Source organism: Phyllopteryx taeniolatus, chromosome 5, assembly GCF_024500385.1.
Source record: "Phyllopteryx taeniolatus isolate TA_2022b chromosome 5, UOR_Ptae_1.2, whole genome shotgun sequence".
NCBI lineage: Eukaryota > Metazoa > Chordata > Actinopteri > Syngnathiformes > Syngnathidae > Phyllopteryx > Phyllopteryx taeniolatus.
This window is the reverse complement of record NC_084506.1, coordinates 1807314-1828680: the sequence shown is the minus strand read 5'-3', so window position 1 is coordinate 1828680 and position 21367 is coordinate 1807314. Positions and strand designations below refer to the sequence as shown.

General features: G+C 44.6%; 1 protein-coding gene across 2 annotated transcripts in view; it reads right to left on the bottom strand.

Annotated features, from left to right (window-relative positions):
* The window catches only part of LOC133477769 (transcriptional enhancer factor TEF-1-like), a 70401-nt gene extending 49264 nt beyond the window's left edge, over positions 1 to 21137 (bottom strand). For both annotated transcript variants that reach the window (XM_061772893.1, XM_061772894.1), the window contains exon 1: positions 20915 to 21137. The gene's annotated coding sequence lies outside the window, so the exon portion shown is untranslated. The remainder of the gene's footprint in view (positions 1 to 20914) is intronic.
* Positions 21138 to 21367: the final 230 nt, after the last annotated feature.

Sequence of the window (21367 nt, the reverse complement as noted above, 5' to 3'; positions counted from 1 at the left end):
AGTGCGATAATATGGGACAATGTTGATTGTGCAAATGTTGCATATACTCCTCAGTCAGTGTGCAAATGGAGCAGATGCTACTCTGGCATGAGTGGCCAGTATTGGTCAACAACAGATATGCAAATAGCGCAGCGTGGCGAGACTACTACAGTGAGTGCACGAGTAATATATAATTGGCCCCACAGAAATGTGACAACGAACTCAAGACAAAAAATTGCCAGCATGTTGTAATGGAATTGTAGGTTAGGTGTTTAAGAAGTTGATCGCAAGAGGGAAGAAGCTGTCTGCTAGTTCTAGTTTGCATTGATCGGTAGCGCCTACCTGAGGGAAGGAGCTGGAAGAGCTCGCGACCGGGATGTGGAGGGTCCGAGAGGATTTTACACGTTCTTGTCTTAGTTCTGGCAGCGTGCAAGACCTCAAGGGTGGGTAGGGGGGTACCGACAATACCACATGGAAGCTTAAAAACTCCACTGTGACACAGTAAAACTGTTCCGCCATGAAAGGGATACAGATTTTCCATTCTGCTTGACCTGAAAGCGGAACAGGACAAAAAAAAAAAAGAAGAAAAAAGCCTGGCCCTCTACTCCAACATCCAAGAGCTCTGACCTCACAAATGTGCATGCATCTGGGTGAATGGACAAAAATTCCACAAAATCCTGTCAAAGGTCTTATGCTGTATATAGCCTATATAGCTTTTTTATTTGCTCATAAAAAAAAAAAATAATGTTTTGTTAATTCCTTATTTAGAACTGATGTTTTCAGAAGCAGTGGGCATTAGTGGGGAAAAAAACAAGTAAACAATTATTTCTTCTATGCTAATACTATCCTAATTCTACAAGTGAGACCCTTGTTTTTATCATGGTGAGGCGGCTTTGATTCATAGCACAATCATTATACACGTCTTCCTTAGCATGGTCCCCAACTGCACACCGATACAATGATTGGCTTACTTCGTGTGAAATGTGATGGGAAGGTTTAACTCTTTTCTCTTGTCAACATCTACTTTTTTACTGAGTCAGCGAATCAATATCTTGCCTTTTCCTTTGGATAGAGTGGGGGTGAACACATCTCGTACTCACACACATACAACGACACAAAACAATACAGTATCTGTCACAAGATTAAAGAGGCCAGCGGAGGTATACCAGCCACATTTAATAAGTGTGAATTTAGGAGTATTGCCAAGAAAGACATTGGTGTGTGTGTGTCCATACTCATGTAGGAATATTTTATAGCTGCCTAAATGCAACAGTAAATCTATAGTCCATCCATCCACTACAATTAGATCCTCTTCTATCTAATATTTGTATTCACCTAACCACAAACACATATGAACACAAACCCACACACGCACGCACATATTGTCCATTATATCTTGGTTATTGCATTTTTATTTAGACAGATGCAGATTAGGAGGCATAGGGCGAGGCTGCTGTAAATCCTGAAAACATGGTAGCGTGTGGAAGAGTATGTCCCGTGGCTAATTAGAAAACCTTTCCATCCATCCATCCATTTTCAACACCGCTTATCCTGGTTAGGGTCGCGGGACGCTGGAGCCTATCCCAGCTGACTTCGGGCGAAAGGCGAACTACACCCTGAACTGGTCGCCAGTCAGTCGCAGGGCACATATAGACACGGACAACCATTCGCACTCACATTCACACCGTCACTGAGTGGGAACTGAACCCACGCTGCCTGCACCAAAGTTAGCCGAGTGTACCACTACACCATCAGTGACTTAATTAGGAAACCTTAAAGGTTTTTATCAAATCTGGTTATTTCCTGTTCCTTTCTCTCAAAGCAGTATAAAAAAAGAACAGAAGAGCAAGATGACAAACATGATCATCAGCGTTAATCAAACGTGTATATTTAAAATGAGCTAGCACAAAACTAAAAGGTGACACCCACACAAGGATATTGTGGGTTTTGGCAGTTTTTTCCCCCAATCCATAGCTGAGGGCATGGAGCAGTACAACATTTTTCATTTTAATACCAATAAGAACCTTCTGGGATACCTAGATGTTACCAAACAAGACTCAAACAAAAAACAAAAAAAACAAATGACAACATCTGGAAAAACAGATACTTATTTTACACTATTACACTTATTGAAGATCCATTACAAGCCCACATTAATATTTTGCAAAACACATACAGTACATGCATGAGTACTGGTTATACAGAATGATTACCAACTGAGATAAAACCAGATATAGTTCCTTATTTGTGTCCAGAATTCATCAAGTAATTAATGTATTCGTACTAATTGCTAATTGACATTACTTTTCTTGTTTTTTCCATTTTGTGGAACACCGAATCTCTGCTCTCAGAAATAAGAAAATTTTCTTGGTAGCCAATGTTGAGAAGCTATGCAAGGATAACGATTGTAATTTAAACTAAGCAGATCAACTGCATTTTGCTAAAAAACGTCAAACAATTTGAAAACGTGATTCTCAGCCAACAAGTGATTGCTCAGCTTCGGATACTTTCTGGTGCTTAGCTTCCCAGAAGCACTAAACAACACCCACAGCTCAACCCTAAACATGACCTTTCACACTGATAAGACAGGCAGCCCCAGGCATGGGATTTGTTTTTAAATATGAATCTTTGAGAAAAGCTACTCAACTGTGGGCCTTCCACATTTTTAACTGAAAATTAGGAAAAAGAAATGGCGTTGTTTTTGCTATTAATTTACACAAGAACAGCATTTTGGAGCCTGAAATGCAAATATTATATTATAATATTATAATATTATCCTCACAGTCGTCCACCGTGTCGCGCATTCACTTAAAACATTTCACAATTTTGAGGCTTTGTTTATGGCCGACGCCATTTGGACTTAATGTGCATTTGGGCATGTACGCAGTTGTAGTTTGGAGCCCTGCACCGGTATCTCCGCTGAAGGAGGCATCCATTAGCCTGCCAAAATCTTGTCATAGAGTATATAAAACTAGAAAATATCTCTGCTAAACGTAATAACCAAATGGATAACTTTAAGAAAAACTGGTCATCTTTGATTAAAATGGCCTGCACCCATGGGGCCCGGCCGGGCACAGCTGAAAAGGGTAATGTGGTTCCCCCTTCCCATGGGCTCACCACGTGTGGGAGGGGCCATAGGGGTCGGGTGCAGTGCGAGCTGGGCGGTGGCCGAAGGCGGGGACCTTGGCGATCCGATCCCCGGCTACAGAAGCTGGCTCTAGGGACGTGGAATCTCACCTCTCTGGCAGGGAAGGAGCCCGAGCTGGTGTGTGAGGTTGAGAAGTTCCGACTACATATAGTCAGGCTCGCCTCCACGCACAGCTTGGGCTCTGGTACCAGTTCTCTCGAGAGGGGTTGAACTGTCTTCCACTCTGGAGTTACCCATGCTGATAGGTGCCGAGCAGGTGTGGGTATACTTATTGCTCCCCGACTCGGCGCCTGTACGTTGCGGTACAGAGGGGTAGCCTCCCTCCGCCTTGGGGTGGGGGGACGGGTCCTGACTGTTGTTTGTGCCTATGCACCAAACAGAAGTTCAGAGTACCCACCCTTTTTGGAGTCCTTGGAGGGAGTGCTGGAGAGCGCTCCCGCTGGGGACTCCATCGTTCTGCTGGGGGACTTCAATGCTCACGTGGGCAATGACAGTGAGACCTGGAAGGGCGTGATTGGGTGGAACGGCCCCCCCAATCAGAACCCAAGCGGTGTTCTGTTATTGGACTTCTGTGCTCATCACGGCTTCTCCATAACGAATACCATGTTCAAGCATAAGGGTGTCCACACGTGCACTTGGCACCAGGACACCCTAGGTCGCAGTTCGATGATCAACTTTGTGGTCGTTTCATCGGACTTGCGGCCGCATGTCTTGGACACTCGGGTGAAGAGAGGGGCGGAGCTGTCAACTGATCACCACCTGGTGGTGAGTTTGCTCCGATGATGGGGGAAGATGCCGGTCCGATGTGGCAGGCCCAAACGTATTGTGAGGGTCTGCTGGGAACGTCTGGCGTAATCCTCTGTCAGAAGGATCTTCAACTCCCACCTCCGATAGAACTTTGCTCATGTTCCGGGGGAGGCAGGGGGACATCAAGTTCGAGTGGACCATGTTCCGCGCCTCCATTGCTGAGGCGGCCGACCGGAGCTTTGGCGGTAAGGTGGTCGGTGCCTGTCGTGGCGTCAATCCCCGAACCCGTTGGTGGATACCAACAGTGACGGATGCCGTCAAGTTGAAGAAGGAGTCCGATCGGGACTTTTTGGCCTGTGGGACTCCTGAGGCAGCTGATGGGTACCAGCTGGCCAAGCGGAATGCAGCTTTGGTGGTCGCTGAAGTAAAAACTCGGGTATGGGAGGAGTTCGGTGAGGCCGTGGAGAAAGACTTCCGGAGGGCTTCGAGGAAATTCTGGTCCACCATCCGGCGTCTCAGGAGGGGGAAGCAGTGCACCATCAACACTGTGTATAGTGGAGATGGGGCGCTGCTGACCTCGAGTCGGGACGTTGTGAGCCGGTGGGGAGAAAACTTCGAAGACCTCCTCAATTCCACCAACACGCCTTCCCATGAGGGAGCAGAGTCTGGGTTCTCTGAGGCGGCCTCTCCTATCTCTGGGGTTGAGGCCTCCTCAGTGGCAAGGTCCCGGGGGTGGATGAGATTCGCCAGGAGTTTCTCAAGGCTCTGGATGTTGTAGGGCTGTTCTGGTTAACACGCCTCTGCAACATCGCGTAGACATCAGGGACAGTGCCTTTGGATTGGCAGACTGTGGTGGTGGTCCCCCTTTTTAAGAAGGTGTGTTCCAACTAAAGGGGGATCACACTCCTCAGCCTCGCTGGTAAGGTCTCTTCAAGGGTTCTGGAGAGGAGGGTCCGTTAGGAAGTCGAATCTCAGATTCAGAGGAGCAGTGTGGTTTTCGTCCTGGCCATGGAACAGTGGACCAGCTCTGCACCCTTGGCAGGGTCCTCGAGGGTGCATGGGAGTTTGCCCAACCAGTCTACATGTGTTTTGTGGACTTGGAGAAGGCGTTCGACCGTGTCCCTCGGGGGGTCATGTGGGGGGTGCTTCGGGAGTATGGGGTACCGAACCCCCTGATACGGGCTGTTCGGTCCCTGTACGACTGGAGTCAGAGTTTGGTCTGCATATCCGGCAGTAAGTCGGACTCGTTTCCGGTGTGGGTTGGACTCCGCCAAGGCTGCCCTTTGTCACCGATTCTGTTCATAACTTTTTTGGACAGAATTTCTAGGCGCAGCCAAGGCGTAGAGGGCGTCCGATTTGGTGGCCTCAGTATTGCATCTCTGCTTTTTGCAGATGATGTGATTCTGTTGGCTTCATCAAGCCGTGATCTCCAACTCTCACCGGAGCAGTTCGCAGCTGAGTGTGAAGTGGCTGGGATGAGAATCAGCACCTCCAAATCTGAGACCATGGTCCTCAGTCGGAAAAGGGTTGCGTGCCCTCTCCAGGTCGGGGATGAGATCCTGCCCCAAGTGGAGGAGTTCAAGTATCTTGGGGTCTTGTTCACGAGTGAGGGAAGAATGGAACGGGAGATTGACAGGCGGATCGGTGCAGCGTCTGCAGTGATGCGGACTTTGTATCGGTCTGTTGTGGTAAAGAAGGAGCTAAGCCGAAAGGCGATGCTCTCAATTTACCGGTCGATCTAAGTTCCTACCCTCACCTATGGTCACGAGCTGTGGGTCGTGACCGAAAGAACGAGATCCCGGATACAAGTGACCGAAATAAGTTTCCTCCGCAGGGTGTCCGGGCTCTCCCTTAGAGATAGGGTGAGAACCTCGGTCATCCGGGAGGATCTCAGAGTAGAGCCGCTGCTCTTCCACATCGAGAGGAGCCAGAGGGGCATCTGATTTGGATGCCTCCCGGACGCCTTCACGGTGAGGTGTACCGGGCACGCCCCATCGGGAGGAGACCCCGGGGACGACCCAGGACACGTTGGAGAGACTACATCCTTCGGCTGGCCTGGGAACGGCTCGGGATCTCCCCGGAAGAGCTGGATGAAGTGGCTGGGAAGAGGGAAGTCTGGGCGTCCCTGCTAAAGATACTGCCCCTGTGACCCCACCTCAGATAAGCGGTAGAAAATGGATGGATGGATGGATGGGCTAATTGCTGAACGTCTTTGATTTATTGAATTGTGGTGATATTATTATGTGTAAAATATGTGTGGTTTTAATTTGATCTTGTCCTTTGAGAAATCATGAACTAAATATTTATTGTGGAATCTCAGGGTAAATTAATGTCAAAGTAGTGTGGATTTTAGCTTTTCATAACTCAATGCAAACATTAATATTTTCAATGTTCGCACATGTATAAAGGATAATTTTGGCAAACTAAAAATGGAGGCCAGTAAAGTTATGGATGCAAACAATGACATGGAGGCTGAGCTCATTGCAAACGTTGGAGGCGCAGCTGGAAGCTGAGTTGACTGAGCAGCAAAAAGCTGACATAACCAAGACTGCAAGTGAGTGTGAGTCAAAGCTAAAGAAGGTCAATAGTCTGATCCAGGATTCTCTCTGGGCTAATTTTGCAAAAAGTGAAGTATACACAGCAATGAAAGCGTTAGAGGCTACGTGTGAATGTGCGGCTGCTACAAAACCAAATGGCAACCAGGAGGCCTGTGACTTCATACTCAGCCACATGCAAGAACTCGAAAAGACTTCCAAAGAGTTCTATAGTCAATGGAAAAGCTGGGTCCCTCCAGATGAGCAGAAAGACATCCAGCTTCACTTTAATGAAGTTGGAGCTCTGGACCATCCAATTAGTTTCCAGAAAGGCTAACTTCATAGAGGAAAGGGGCTTCCAGTAATTATGATGCTTCTCAATGTAACTGCAAATGCTGGGGGAAAAGTTGGAAGATTAATTGACTTGGCCTTTGGCACCAACTACATTTCCCATAAAACTGCAAACAAACTAAACCTCAGAAGTGAGGAAATTACTCGTCGTGCATGGAGTTGGAGGAATGAAGTTCCACATTGAGACGAGGTGATACCTTCTAAGCATCCGAATTAATACTTCAAAAGGCACGCTCAGATCATACGAGTTGATTGGTTATGGGTTGGACAAGATTGCAGATGTTCACAGACATGTGACTCCAAAACAGCTGCGGGAATTCTTTCCAGGAGTAGATGAACTCAAAAGGCCAAGAGAAATTAATTTGCTCATAAGCCATAGAGAAGGTCAGCTGTTGGAGATCTTGTGCTGTGGGATGGTCCTCTTCGAAAAACGGTTGGAAGCTCACATCCTGGGCTTTTTAAGAATCTCATTGTGCCCACAGGTCTAAAACACATTTTGCAAGATCAATGAGAGCAGCTGCTTCAAAATATGAGGAGATTTGCAGCAATGTCCAAAGACAGCTTCCTCCAAATACACATGTTGAGGTAAGTACAGCAACCACCAACCGGGATTTCTTGGATTGGTGGAAGTGGGAAACTATTGGGGCTGCATGTGAGCCTAGATGTGGTGGTTGTCGATGTGGGAATTGTCAGCCGGGTGGCCAGGAGATGACTTTTGAGAGCGCTCCAGGTGGTAAGAGAAGGTCTAACCTATGTCAAAGGGAACGACCATAGCAAAAAAACCACAGTGGCACGTAAGATATCCTTGGCTGGAAGACCCGACATCCCCGCCAATCAACAGAGGAGCTGTGGAAGCCACATTCTTCTGAACAGAGAAGCGGCTAGCCAAGCAGCCTGACTGGAAAAGTGCCCACAAAGCACAAGTTCATAACATGATTGATTGAAAGGTTGCATTGAAACTTTCCAAAGACTCGATTGCCAACTGGAAGGGACCAGTCTGGTACGTTAGTCACCTCAGTGCTCCTAATCCCCAATCGAGAGACTCAGAAGAAGAGGAGCTTGGAATGTATGCGATTACGAGAGTGAACATTGGAGATAAACCAGCTGGTTGCATTGTGCAGCTGGCAATGCGAGAAATTGCTAATCTGCCTGTTTTCACCCACCTCAAAGAGGAGCAACGCGTACTCCATATTGATAGCTATGTTGATGACATTCTCACGTCCTACAACATTCTCAACCAGCTGAAAACCATTAAACCAAATGTGGAACGAATCCTGAGAGCTGGGGGTTTTGAGCTCAAGCCATGGGTCCTTCCTGTCTGGTCAAATTGGGAGGAAGGAGCTCAGTACAAAGCTGGGGAGGATGGAGGGAAAAATCATGGTTTTACCCAACCAAATGCGTGAGGATGACAACAAAGCACTTGGTCTTGGATACATCGTAGAAGAGGACAAGCTCCATATCATGATTGGCATCAACTTCTCAAAAAGAAGGAAGCATATGCGACTAGGCCAAGATCTCCTGGTTGAGCAAATCAGAGCCGACAAGGAGATAACTTCTCAGCCAGGTGTCAGGACTTTATGACCCGATCGGCCTGGTGACTCCTGCTAAGCAAAAAGGGGCCATTTTGGTACGGAGAGCTTTTCAGGAGGCAAAGAGTCGAACCAGGAGTCATGGGACATGGCACTTTCAGATTGTCTCAGAGAGGATGCAATTAAGCTCTTTGAGGAATATGTCCATCTTGGAAAAAATTTATTCACAAGAGCGCTAACTCCGCCGTGTTGCAAAAGTAAGCCCTAAGCAATCACCTTTACCGATGGAAGAGAGCAAGCTTATGGAGCTGTGCTATATCTGAAATGGGATTCAGATCAAGGCTTAGATATTAGGCTGGTCGAAGCCAAGGCCAAACTCCCTCCCTTGGACCACAAAGGTGATGCCATTAAAGCAGAAATGTGTGTGAAGGTGTTTGCCTCACGCTTAAAAAAGTACTTTGAACTGCACAGCCAAATCCAAGTGGAGCAGTGGTACCATCTCGTGGATAGTCAAACAGTTCTTGGTGCAGTGCAGCGGGAAAGCTATGGATATAAAACGTTTTTTGCTCATAGGATTGGGGAGATTCTAGGTGGCACTAGAGTTAAAGACTAGTGGTGGATTCCAGGATCAAGAAACATTGCTGACATAATTACAAGAGGAACCAGGCCCCGAGACTTGGAAGAGAACTCGCAGTGGAAAAATGGGCCAAAGTTCTTGAGTTTGCCAGTAAGGGGTTGGCCAATCAAATCAGCAAAAGAAAACATTTAACGCTGCACTTAGAAAAATAGAGGAAAAAGAACAATCAAAATATGCAAAACAACAAAGACCTCTAGCAGTGTCTGCTATTAACAGTCTTTTGGATGTCAAGAGCTTCAGCCTTCTGTCAAAATTGGTTAAGACGGTAGCCTGGGTTTGGAGAGCCGCAAAGCGGTTTCTTGGACAAAAAAGAGCCCTAAACAAAGTGGGAGGCAGTGTCCGTAATAGGAGTAATTTCAGTCAAGGAACAAGAGGATGCCTTGAGAGACATTTTTATGGCTGCACAATCAGGCAAGTCTTTTCCAAGTACCACAACAGACCGGCTGGTAGTCTTCAAAGATCAAGATACTGGGAATGATGGTATGTGGTGGTCCAGAGCTTTGACAAGGACACAATTGGTGTCCCATCTTGCCCTATGATTCCTGGGTATCTGTGCTACTAGCTCGTGAAGCTCATGATAAGGGTCATGATGGAGTGGTGGGAACTTTGTTCAAAATGAGAAGGAAGGCGTGGATTGTTAGGGGAGGAAAAATTGTTCAACGGATCGCTGATCAATGCATGTGTTTCAGGAAGGCAACTTCTGAAAGATGCCAACAAATAATGAGTGCTCTTCCTCCTGAAAGAACTGCACCTGCTGCACCCTTCCAGTTTACAACAGTTGACCTCTTTGGACCCTATTATGTCAGAGAAGATGTCAAGAAAAGAGTTACGCTTAAAATCTGGGGAGTTGTTTTCAGCTGCATGGCCAGCAGAGCCATCCATGGAGAGCTTGTCAACACCTTATCCACTGAATGTTTCCTGATGACTTATCAAAGGTTTACTGCAATCTGTGGACATCCAAGGAAAATCTGGTCAGATCCAGGCACCAATTTCATTGGAGCAAAGCCAGTGTTGGAGGAGATGTACAGATTCCTGGACAGCTAAGATAAAGCCGCCCTAGAAGATGATGCTGCCAAAAACGGAACAACGTGGATATGGAAAATCCACTGAGCCGATTCCCCACACCGGAATGGTGCCGCAGAAGCTGCTGTGTGTGTTGTTAAGAGAGCACTGCAGAGTCTTGGAAGAGAACTTTCCCTCAGCTTCAGTGAGTTCCAAACAATTCTCTATATGGCCGCCAACCTGCCAAATGAGCGACCGATTGATGCCAGGATGCAGAGCCGGGAGAATTGCATTCAGTATGTGACGCCTAACAGCCTTTTACTTGGCCGAGCAACTCAGAACGGAGACTGCAATGCTTTTATCCCTGTAAAAGACTCAAAGCAGTGCAGACTGAGGTGAACAAGTTCTGGAGGAATTGGAGTTTTATTTTGAAGGTTTTTCACCTAGAGGCTAGAGCAGTGATTCCCAACCAGTCTACCGTGGCACATTAGTGTGCCTTGAGCGTTTTTCGGGTCTGCCGTGGGAAATTATCAGATTTTACTTAATTGCTCAAGAAAATACTTATTTACAAGAAATAATGTTTCTTTGTTCATCTATTTATGCCAGTGAGGCATAGTGACAGACAACAAATAAATGTTCTTCTATTAGATGCCAGGAAGTACATACAATAATTAATGTCCACTTTAATTTTGTTTGTTGGTGTGCCGTGAGACTTTTCAATTGTAAAATATGAGCCTTGGCTTGATAAGGGTTGGAAATCACTGGGCTAGAGGCTAATGGCTTGTCGTAAAACAGCACACAAATAAAAGGAAGAAAAAGGAAAGCTGTCTGGTCATTTGAGTGAATTCCAGAGAAACCTCTGAGTAGACGATTCTATCCCTTTCAAGCGGGGATATTGCATGGCAAAATTTGAGGAGCTTGAAAATAACTGTCCCATGGTAATCTTCTTGACATAATTTAAAAAATATGGAAGTTCAGCCAAATTGTTCTGGAAGTCAATTCCTATAGGTTGGCAGCTCTGCAGTCATAGCCATATGCAATTTTTGGCATAGTTTTGTAATTACTAATTGACAGGTTTGATTAATATTTACCGGCACGGTGATCGACTGGTTAGTACATATGCCTTACAGTTCTGGGGACCTGGGTTCAAATCCCGGCCCCGCCTGTGTGGAGTTTGCATGTTCTCCCTTTGCCTGGGTGGGTTTTCTCCCACATCCCAAAAACATGCATGGTAGGTTGATTGGGGACTCTAAATTGCCCGTAGGTGTGAATGTGAGTGCGAATGGTTGTTTGTTTCTATGTGCCCTGCGATTGGCTGGCGACCGGTTTGGGGTGTACCCCGCCTCCTGCCCGAAGATAGCTGGGATAGGCTCCAGCACGCCCGCGACCCTAGTGTGGATAAGCGGTAAAGAAAATGGAAATGGGTTCATATTTATATTTTAATCAAATGTAAATCACCTTGTGTTGCATTTTTTGAAAAGCGCTTACAAATTCAGTTTGATTGATAATCCCTTTCGTTGTTTCAGCTTTCAGGATATAAAACTTTGTCCATGTTGTATGAAACATTTCGGGAGTAACTATAGAGGGAAATCACAATTTTTGATTTCTTTGCAATTTGTGACCACGACTGACCTATGGTCAAGCAGAACAATGGAGCCATACCTGTCCTTGACAATTCACTATATTGACAGGTATTTCCAAATGAGAAATCAATAATGTTAATGCATTTTATGTATAAACTGTACTTGTTTATAGTGAGCTGCACTTGGTGATTGCACTCTGTAATAGCATATTTATTCAGTTAGCACTTGGTAAATTTGAAATTTTGGAGGAAATGTTATTTTTTTATATCATTTATTCTTATCCAAAGTTTCATTTTGCATCGAAAACTGTTCACATATTGTTTGTTCAAAAGTAACGCAATACAAATACAGATGTTTTGACTAACATGAGGATTAATCATGATTAAATCGTGATTACAATATTGACCAAAATAACCGTGATTATCATTTTGGCCATAATCATGCAGCCCTAGGTCACACTTTGTGCAAATTGTAACTAGCTGGTGGAGAAAGGATAGTCTCCTTCCTATCTTCAGCAAGGCCGGTCTGTGTTTGCCCGTCTGTGTTGTGCCATGCGTCTGCACAGTGGTTGCTAGCAACCAAGCAACCACTAAGCAGACGCATGGCACAACACAGACGGGCAAACTCCTCAGATCAAGACTCAGCTGTATAGCTGCACCTCCAAGAGAAACAGCACTTTTTTGTGGACAAAAATGTATATATGCCGGACAGGGAAGACATGTTTTGAAAGAGGGGTGAGAGAGGCCATATACACTAAGGTGGAAAAAGCACAACAACATAGAGCAGTTTCCACCCAACAACTCTGGTGGACTGACAATGTCCTCTCGGCCAGGCGGCTTAATGGCTCTCCCCCATTTTTGCATTCCAAAAGATTGATTCCATACGTTGTATAGGGGTGGGCGATATATATCGGCTTTAATATAATTGTGAACGTTGCTTCAACGATGTGCAATTTTACATTATCGAGTATTCATAGTCTCAAAAAGAAAACCAAACGGAAAGATGCACTGTCATATCCTGTTTTGTTTGCTTGTTTCCTGTGTGGAACTTTTTGTTGTGTTGCAGTGCCTGGGTCCAGGTCGGTGGGCGGAGTCTCTCGCAATGCAGCTGCTGGTGATTTGTCATCAGCAGTGTATTTAAGCATGGGAGACGCAGGAGGAAAACGCTGAGAAATTGTACTTCGCTTGTTGCCATTACCTTGCCAGCTTTGTTACATTCTCGCACATTCTGTCCTGCCACTAGCTCTGTTCGTCTGCTGTTTTTCTAGTAAGTAATACTGTGTTTTTCTGTTCTTGTTTCTCTTCCTTGTGTAGGTTAGAGTTTGTTCTCCTCCTTTAGTGTTTTCCTCCTGTGGCTCTCCGTCCATTGTCCTTATTTAAGTACCGGTCCGCTAGATTGTTTTCACGTTACCCTTCTGTCACGTCACTTTCTGTTTATATTCATCTTTTCACATCAGCGTGCTCCCTTTGTTGAATAAAGTCCGTAAACATGCATCTTCTGTTGTTTTGCTTTGGGTTCCAAATATATTGTTTGACGCAGCCGTAACATGCACGACATGGGGGGAAGAGAAAAAGGAGGAAGTCCTCATTCGTCGAATTAGCGGACATGATTCAGTCATGTGACTCCATGGCAAAAAAAAAAACACCATTACCAGCTGTTAAACTTATCACCCTGAATAAAAAAAAAATCTGTTGTCATGAGATCACATTGTCATCATCATAGGTGGTATCTGTATCAGAATAAATTTCTAAAGTAACCCTACCAACCTCGAGTATGAGGAATACGTAAAACTTTGCAATTCCACATGCGCGACTACCGCTAAAGAAAACGCACTCAGAAAAGCCATTTAACAAATGGCCATTTAACAAAGACGTGCCATGTGACAAAGCAGGTAAATATTGTCAAGACATAAGAACGCCATCAACTGCATTTCTTTCTGCAGTATTCTAGCCACATTTGTATGATAGTGTGTGCTGTAGAGACAAACAAAAATTTGGTTTAAAATATTTTATTAGGTTTACATTTAGATGATGACATTTAAATAGTTTTTGATCTGTTTTGTTACAAAATCTTAACTAAAATACTATTGTGCAAACCTAAATTGACATATACTCATCTATACAGCCTGGACATAAATTTGAGATTATTTGTTAAATACTGCCATACAATATTCTTGTACAATATTTTGCAGTAAATGTATAAAGCACTTTACAAAATAAACAAGTTGTTCTGAAATGCTGTCTATCAATAAATGTCCTAGGAAGGAAGTAGAGATTTACACTTTTTTTTATTTTTTTTTTTTTTTTTTTTTTTAAGGGTATCGTCAAATTATCGTTATCGTAAAATTAAATTTTGCCCATATCGCCCACCCCTAACGTGAGGTGGGGCATGCCTCTAAGTTGGAGCATAAATAGTTGGCTGGTGCGTCCTAACTAAGCCTTATTGCATCAACTGATGAAGCCTGCTCGGATGAGAGGTGAAATGTCTTCTAACAGGACAGTCCAGTTATAATTCAGCTTCACTATCAGTAGCTAATATGAGTCTGTACAGAATAGAATTCAAAGGCAAAATCTGTTCTTTATATTTTGGCAGTCATCACGTGTCAGAGAGGATCTCTCTTTTTGATGAGGTGCTACACAATTGGAGCAGTACAGCAGAGCAAAGACTGAGGCGTTACTGCCAGGTCCGCTGACGACAAGAAAACAAAGGTTAATCTAGGAAGAAATCAGGCAACAGAGTGAGCGCTTTCTCAGCTCGTAGGGTTCATCATGTCAGCTTGGCCAGCCGGGAAAACACATAAGCAAGATGGAGCTGAAATCCCCACTTCCTGTACGCCTCATGCTGGGCTCAGGAAACGAGGTTGATTCAGGCTTCCCAGTGAGGGTTAGTCACTCCTGTTTATCTGCTGGCTACAACCAATAAAGCAACTCACTCAGGACAATACTGATGAAGATTAAGATAAAAATATAGTTGGCAAAACAACTGAATACTGAAGGTTTTGTAAATCCATCCATCCATTTTCTGAGCCGCTTCTCCTCACTAGGGTCGCGGGCGTGCTGGAGCCTATCCCAGCTGTCATCGGGCAGGAGGCGGGGTACACCCTGAACTGGTTGCCAGCCAATCGCAGGGCACATAGGAACAAACAACCATTCACACTCACAGGCATGCCTACGGGCAATTTAGAGTCTCCAATTCATGCATGTTTTTGGGATGTGGGAGGAAACCGGAGTACCCGGAGAAAACCCACGCAGGCACGGGGAGAACATGCAAACTCCACACAGGCGGGGCCGGGGATTGAACCCGGGTCCTCAGAACTGTGAGGCTGACGCTCTAACCAGTCGTCCACCGTGCCGCGGTTTTGTAAATTTGCCTTGAAATTAACAAACGAAAGTAAAGCATAAACTGATGAACTTCATTGAAATACTGGACAATCCAAAACATCTGAAAGAGATTGCTAGTTAAAGTGTAGCTAGTTTAAACATGTAGGCATTGTATCTCATGTACAGTGTCTTTAAGGCACATTTCTTTCATGAAGGAAAAATAATGTTTTTTTTTTTTTTTAAATGTTTTAATTTCTTTTTGCCACAATTTTTTCTGAATTTAATTTGCGTATGTTTAAAACTAGCTTTTGGTTAACTGTCTTTCAACATTTAGATTTCAAGATTTACATAAATTAGCTGATGAGAGTCAAGGTGGTAAACACTACCTGTTGATCAAGACTAACAGGAATGTCGCTCTTCAGGCGGACTAACAGATGATTACAATATCGTGTGTCTCCTATTGTCAAACACAAACGGTACAGACACATTCCTTCTTTCCTGTTACACAGATGTTAGCCAGCCAAAACTGGTTCACCGTACACTACATCCTTCCATAACACGGCAACATTACATATTACTACGTAATAGTTCTATTAGTATAGAACTGCAATAGTTGACTTCGATACTATACCTGCATAAAGTACCTTGATGCTAGTACTGAAACGATACCAAAAATCCAAATCATCAATAAAAGTAGTGGAATGAAAACTGACAAAAAAAATTAATTCAAAATGATAAATAATGTAATAATGGAATTAGCCCATTCTTAACCGTCATTAAAATAATTACATCAATGCCTACATTATCATATACACATATATTATGACAAATGTTTGTATGTATATAAAACTGTCCATCGATATACAGTATACTATGATGTATAGGCGGCACGGTAACCGACTGGTTAGCATATCTGCCTCACAGTTCTGAGGACCCGGGTTCAAACCCGGCCTCACCTGTGTGGAATTTGCATGCTCTCCCCGTGCCTGTGTGGGTTTTCTCCAGGTACTATGGTTTTCTTCCACATCCCAAAAACATGCATGGTAGGTTAATTGAAGACTGTAAATTGACCATAGGTGTGAGTGTGAATGGTTGTTTGTTTACATGTGCCCTCCAATTGGCTGGCGACCAGTTCAGGGTGTAGTATTCTTGTATTTGACTGCATTTGATTTCTCCCATTGTCAGCAATACATGCGCACCCACTCAGTGGCCCTGCCAGTGTTTTTCATTGCGTACGGAGCCACGACACTCAAAAAGTGGACCTTTAGGTTGGATAATAAGTGATTTTCCTTTTGCATTGAGGTAGATATTTTTATTCTTCTAGAACTGCCTGATTTCTGGAGTGGTCTCCGACAAGGAGTGTAACCTGTACCCAGGTTGGAGCGCTCCGAGCCCAGCTTCAGTGCGGTGCACACCTGTGCTATCGATGCTATCGATCTCCTGCTGGCAACACTGACTCGTGTGCATCAGATGCAGAGTTTTCCTAACAGCACAGGCGAATCCACCGCATATAAAATTGACTTTGGTCACATAGCCTCGTGAGCTCCGGACTCTGAGGACGTCCCGGTGGCTACCACTAACGCGTGCTAACGTGTCCGAAGGAGACAGGAGCTAGTCTGCAGTTTGAAGCCATTTCATTCTCCCGCCTCCCACAAAGTTGCACGCACACAACTTCAGAAGACAGGGAGTTATTGGCTGACTGTCGGCTTTTTGGGTACTGGCCTTTAAGACACCATATGAATTAAGAGCTGTTGCATGTTTTTTTTTGTTTGATTTAAATTACCAGTACTAAAAAAAAAATGGTATCCTGCTATTTTTTTACAACAGTATACCTTGGTACGGGATTGGTTTCAATAATTGGTGCATCACTACTACCTAATTTTATGAGTGCAACAGTTATGCAAAATATAGTGAGTACAACACTTTAAGTTGTTAGCATGGTGCAGCTGTATACCGCCACAACGTTCACTCACATCAAGGGCTTTATTTTTGTAGATGGCGCATCTGCAGTGGGCCACGATTTCTAGCATATCTTGATTTTCATGCAAGTGCAAGGTTTGCTGTGCGTTTGCCAATTTGGCAGACCAGTCTGCGACAAGCTGGTTGTTTCAGCGCAATGAGGGTGTGTCCTTTGATATGCGCCCAGCTAAGTGACAATTTGGTGCCAGAAAATCAATCTAAACCTATAACTGCTGGGACCAGGTCTAAGTCCGGCGCAGTAGGTAGACCGATGGTCTAACGTGATATTGGTGAATTTGATTGGGACAAAGGCAGACAGATTCTGAAGTCTGCGGATCATGTGCGGTGGCCTGTCAAATGTTCGTTCATTCATTCATTTATCTTCTGTACCGCTTATCCGCACTAGGGTCGCGGGCATGCTGGAGCCTATCCCAGTTGACTCTGGGCGAGAGGCGGGATACACTCATTTAATTCTGTATTAATAAGGGTACCCGCTCAAATTGTCTGTTGCCACATCGGCCAAGACTAGTAACACTTCGTCCTCTTCCGCAGAGAGATTTGTCACATTTAAAGGGTATGAGAAGTGCCGCTTTGATTGGTGGTTCGCACCCACAGTAACATAGACATGCCCCCCCCCTCTGTGAAATACAATTGCTTGTACGCATCTGAAAAATAAAAAAAAAACATGGTCTGACCCGTCTCCGTACACATTTACGTTGCCTGCCGTGTCAGATTTACACCAGTCAAGAAAATAGAGCCCTGGGTATTACGTTTTAATATTACACTTGCATGACATTAAATTATCTTAAAGGTGTTACTTAACATTGCCTGTAAAAAAATGTTTAATCTCAGAAAGAAATGTCCAGGATTGGATTGTGTTCTATTACACTCTTGGTGTGGTGTTTCTTTATAATTTGGAAACTTTGAGTGTGTGCTTGGATGTAACTAAAAAGGTAGTTTAGTGTTTACAGTGTACTCTGACATATATGTACTGTATGTACTATGTAATGTAACATATCCCCAATGCCTATTGTGAAACATATTGCATAACAATCCTAAATATTTTACCATTGAGATCACGATCATGAAATCTCCAAAACAAGCCCTAAAGAGGTGCATCGTGGTTCAAATTTCATTAGTGGTTATTGGAGACAGACAGAAAAACAGACGTCTACTGGAGAGCAGTAACAGGGTGCCGGGGCAGTCAGACAAGCTCGCACAGGCACGGCCAGCCTCCTGGGGCCACAAACTAACCCCCCACCCCCATGTACACCCACCCCCTTACCCCACCCAGGAGGATATTCATTGTTCCCCCTATCCCCAAAACAAAGCCTACCAAACTCCCATACCAAAACCCACCCTCCCTTTCCCCCCTACACCTACTCCAGTTGCCCCCTGAACCTCTCAGATCCAACCCACCCACTCAACATTGTTGCTCTCTGCTGCTCCCAAAATTTCAATACATCTACAGTATAGTACAATTATTATTATTTTTTTTTTACACACACTGCTTGTAGATCAGTAATCACACTGATTGTATATACATTTAAGAAGTGGTCTCTTCCTGGAACCTGCATAAAGAAGCTCATTATATGTTGTAGCAAAACACCATTGTGATCCTGGAATTACAACTGCTTTGGGTTTAGGGCTAGTGTTTCAAATAATAATTATGCAATCAGCAAATCAGTGAGCTCCAAGATCCCTTTTTATCTAGAAACAAGCATTAATTCTCTTGTTGATGTGTGCCAATGTGAAGAACTCATTTTGATTGATTCAACTCAAAGAGGGACCCCATGCCTATCTCAACGTGTTTTGGAGAGAAAAAAAATGCCTCAAGTCTGGATGCCATATTTTGTCCTCGTGTCAAGAAATGAGATGCCAGATGATACAAAAGGGAGCAGCTTGCAGCAAGCAACTTCACCATACTGAGACCGCATTGGTTTAGTACATGAACACACACACAAACATGCACAAGTACACAGCGGTTGTGACTAAAGCACACAGAGGCCATATGGTGCGTCCTCATCCACCGACGCCTGTTGCTGCTGCAACAATAGACCTGCCTGGCCGGGACAGCAAGAGGCAAACACACACAGACACAAAACACAAACACACACACCAAATGGTCGTTGGTCAGGCGGTCTGCGTTGCTTAGTCCCTGAACAAACGCCTGGATTTGCATTCTGCACCTCCCTTATCGTCCTCGCTTTTCTCGTACCCACACACACACACACACACACATGCACACTCTTCCACAGTCTACAGGTGCACAGAGCACTCAAAACAGATGTCAACGGAATGAAGAGGGTGGGGGTGGAGGAGGAGGGCAGGAAAGTGGGGGGACGAAAGGAGGCTGTTTGCCCAGGGTGACTGAAACGCTTTGTACACTCCCAAGCCTGGACACAGCAAAGACAATAACAGACACACACAAATTGATATACAGTACTTTCACAACAAATGTATCGTTATAAGGAACAGAGAATGGAAAAAATACCTTACTAGTAATACTATAGGTGTAAATGTGTGCGACAAGTATAAAAAAATAAATAAATAAAAAACTTCTTATATTTTAAGAACTCATGAAAGGGTCACAGTTTGCCTCATGTTAATGTTCAAACTCCTTTGAGTCAAGCTTATACCACAAATTGAGTACACAGGACATCTTAATTGGGATGACCATACAAACTGATTGTCGTTTGAAATTTTGTCACTTGTATAATTGATTGTTGATCAGTTGCATTTACACTAGCACTAATTGGCTCCAACACAGAGGCGCTGTTGATTCAGTCTTCAAACCGGGAGAGGTCTGTTTAATTAAGATATATTTTTTTTTTTAATGAAGAAAAGAATAATTGCTGAAATGCAGATGTCTGTTTGGAAAAAACACACTTAGCTTAGTATTTTCTGTCATCTATAATGAATTATTTTGATTGATATATATTTTTTTAATCACAAGTAATTGCCCATAGTCGAGCAAGAAAATTTGGACAAATGCCCATCATTACCACGTCAATATTGTAACATCCCTGACTACATAACAATGTCCTAATGCACTTGCACACATCTGCGTGATTAAAAGTGAGCTGCAACTGACTGGTAGCGTTGTTTTATAATAAGTTCTAGATATCTGTCAACTATCCCAATCGCTGGATACTGCCATCTTCATCACTAGTATACGACAAAAAAAACTCATACTGGTCTTCTTTCACTATGGATTACCATCAACTGTATGTTGAGCCATACAAGAGCAACTAAGGCGAGAAAACTTTTATTTTAACAATGCAAATATCTTCCCTACAAAATAAACAACAACAAAAAAATATATATGATCTACCCATTACGTTGACTTCGGGAGAGAGGTGGGGTACACACTTGGACAATGAATATAATTTCTTATACGCATTTAAACCTTACAGACAGGATACTGGCATAAACTGCCATAGATATGACAACAACAACAAAAAACAAATGGCTGAAGACAGTCTGGTTACATTGAAGGATAATGCCTATAAGCGCAACCATGAGAAAGATATGAGACACGGCCAAATGTATGAAAGTGTACTTTCTTGGCGTTTCCACGTTTGGTCTTGATTCGGTGACAGCAAAGGCGGCACTCCAACAGAGATTGCAAGTGAGTTGAGGCGTTTGCTGTCGTTTTTTCGTGTCTAACGCGTCGTGTGTCGTGCCCGGGGCCTGCCCGCCTCCCTCCCCTCCCTTCCCCCCGCCTGCGGAGCTAAGCGAAAAGCCGCCGACGCAACAAGTCGTCTCTCCGTCGACGCTCAAGCTGCCTTCGCAAACTGCCCGCGTGCTCCGAACGCGAATCGCTCAACTGTGAGGGAACGGCGGGAAGGCGACCATTTTGGGAAGAAAACAACATTTTCAGCCCGGGAATCGCCGACTCAAAGTGGAAGGGAAAAAAGCGGCGTCGGCGGCTCCGAGGTGCACACGACAAACACTTCATACTGTTCATACTCTCGGGTAGACCTTCCAAACGTGCTTTTTTTGGGGGGGTCGCGTCTAGCTTCCTCTCAATGTCGGCGAAAGTGTTCTTTGGCGTCAGTGAGGACTTGGAGGTGAACGTTTCCAAGCAAACGCGGAGGAGGGGACGCCTCCTGGACAACTTACCTCGGTTTCTTTGCCCCTTTATGGCTAAATTCCCACACTTTGGCGCACACGGGGGCATCCGACGCATGCGGAAGCTCCCTCGGCAACTCGCAAGCCTCCACTCGGTTTTGGTTTGACGGAGAGTCGGGCGCGCTGAGTGCGTAAAATGCGCCGCCGGGTCTCTCCAAGGATGCGAAATATGCGCGGAATGGGAGCAGGAATGAAATGAACGCAGTGGACGGAGTTGAACGGGGCGGGGTGACTGGCGTCACCCTGGATAGATCAAATGGAGGGAGGGAGGGTGGGAGGATGGGTGGCAGAAAAGAAAGAGGGGGGCTGACTGTAGTGGAGCCTGGACAACAAAAGAAAGAGTGCGGTGCCCAAACTCTTTTCAATTGACCAAGAGAATAAGAGCAAGCAGCTGACAGCGTCAAACTAAACAATGACAGCAGACCAGGCTGGAACAATTTCATA